Raw genomic sequence first — 2,500 nt, forward strand, 5'->3', positions numbered from 1 at the left:
ACCCCCTCTTCCCCCTGATTAATACACCACGCCCCCTTAAACCCACCCCTAACCCCCTCTTCCCCCTGATTAATACACCACGCCCCCTTAAACCCACCCCTAACCCCCTCTTCCCCCTGATTAATACACCACGCACCTTAAACCCACCCCTAACCCCCTCTTCCCCCTGATTAATACACCACGCCCCTTAAACCCACCCCTAACCCCCTCTTCCCCCTGATTAATACACCACGCCCCCTTAAACCCACCCCTAACCCCCTCTTCCCCCTGATTAATACACCACGCCCCTTAAACCCACCCCTAACCCCCTCTTCCCCCTGATTAATACACCACGCCCCTTAAACCCACCTCTAACCCCCTCTTCCCCCTGATTAATACACCACGCCCCTTAAACCCACCTCTAACCCCCTCTTCCCCCTGATTAATACACCACGCCCCCTTAAACCCACCCCTAACCCCCTCTTCCCCCTGATTAATACACCACGCCCCTTAAACCCACCCCTAACCCCCTCTTCCCCCTGATTAATACACCACGCCCCTTAAACCCACCTCTAACCCCTCTTCCCCCTGATTAATACACCACGCCCCTTAAACACACCCCTAACCCCCTCTTCCCCCGATTAATACACCACGCCCCTTAAACCCACCTCTAACCCCCTCTTCCCCCTGATTAATACACCACGCCCCTTAAACCCACCTCTAACCCCCTCTTCCCCCTGATTAATACACCACACCCCTTAAACCCACCTCTAACCCCTCTTCCCCCTGATTAATACACCACGCCCCTTAAACACACCCCTAACCCCCTCTTCCCCCGATTAATACACCACGCCCCTTAAACCCACCTCTAACCCCCTCTTCCCCCTGATTAATACACCACGCCCCTTAAACCCACCTCTAACCCCCTCTTCCCCCTGATTAATACACCACGCCCCTTAAACCCACCTCTAACCCCTCTTCCCCCTGATTAATACACCACGCCCCTTAAACACACCCCTAACCCCCTCTTCCCCCGATTAATACACCACGCCCCTTAAACCCACCTCTAACCCCCTCTTCCCCCTGATTAATACACCACGCCCCTTAAACCCACCTCTAACCCCCTCTTCCCCCTGATTAATACACCACACCCCTTAAACCCACCTCTAACCCCTCTTCCCCCTGATTAATACACCACGCCCCTTAAACACACCCCTAACCCCCTCTTCCCCCGATTAATACACCACGCCCCTTAAACCCACCTCTAACCCCCTCTTCCCCCTGATTAATACACCACGCCCCTTAAACCCACCTCTAACCCCCTCTTCCCCCTGATTAATACACCACGCCCCTTAAACCCACCTCTAACCCCTCTTCCCCCTGATTAATACACCACGCCCCTTAAACACACCCATAACCCCCTCTTCCCCCCGATTAATACACCACGCCCCCTTAAACCCACCCCTAACCCCCTCTTCCCCCTGATTAATACACCACGCCCCTTAAACACACCCATAACCCCCTCTTCCCCCCGATTAATACACCACGCCCCCTTAAACCCACCCCTAACCCCCTCTTCCCCCTGAATACACCACGCCCCTTAAACCCACCTCTAACCCCCTCTTCCCCCTGATTAATACACCACGCCCCTTAAACCCACCTCTAACCCCTCTTCCCCCTGATTAATACACCACGCCCCTTAAACACACCCATAACCCCCTCTTCCCCCCGATTAATACACCACGCCCCTTAAACCCACCTCTAACCCCCTCTTCCCCCTGATTAATACACCACGCCCCTTAAACCCACCTCTAACCCCCTCTTCCCCCTGATTAATACACCACGCCCCTTAAACACACCACTACCCCCCTCTTCCCCCTGATTAATACACCACGCCCCTTAAACACACCCCTAACCCCCTCTTCCCCCGAGTAATACACCACGCCCCTTAAACCCACCTCTAACCCCCTCTTCCCCCTGATTAATACACCACGCCCCTTAAACCCACCTCTAACCCCCTCTTCCCCCTGATTAATACACCACGCCCCTTAAACACACCCCTAACCCCCTCTTCCCCCTGATTAATACACCACGCCCCTTAAACCCACCTCTAACCCCCTCTTCCCCCTGATTAATACACCACGCCCCTTAAACCCACCTCTAACCCCCTCTTCCCCCTGATTAATACACCACGCCCCCTTAAACCCCCCCCAAACCCCCGCGTCCCCCGGATTAATACACCACGCCCCTTAAACACACCCCTAACCCCCTCTTCCCCCGATTAATACACCACGCCCCCTTAAACCCACCCCTAACCCCCTCTTCCCCCTGATTAATACACCACGCCCCTTAAACCCACCTCTAACCCCCTCTTCCCCTGATTAATACACCACGCCCCCTTAAACCCACCCCTAACCCCCTCTTCCCCCTGATTAATACACCACGCCCCCTTAAACCCACCCCTAACCCCCTCTTCCCCCTGATTAATACACCACGCCCCTTAAACACACCACTTCACTTC

The 2,500-nt window shown here is 54.8% G+C and overlaps 1 protein-coding gene across 1 annotated transcript in view; it reads right to left on the minus strand.

The window, feature by feature from the left end:
• col11a1b (collagen, type XI, alpha 1b) overlaps window positions 1–2,500 on the minus strand; it is a 61,513-nt gene that overhangs the window by 33,424 nt on the left and 25,589 nt on the right. The window lies entirely within an intron of this gene.

The sequence above is a fragment of the Tachysurus vachellii genome, chromosome 1 (genome assembly GCF_030014155.1).
Source record: "Tachysurus vachellii isolate PV-2020 chromosome 1, HZAU_Pvac_v1, whole genome shotgun sequence".
NCBI lineage: Eukaryota > Metazoa > Chordata > Actinopteri > Siluriformes > Bagridae > Tachysurus > Tachysurus vachellii.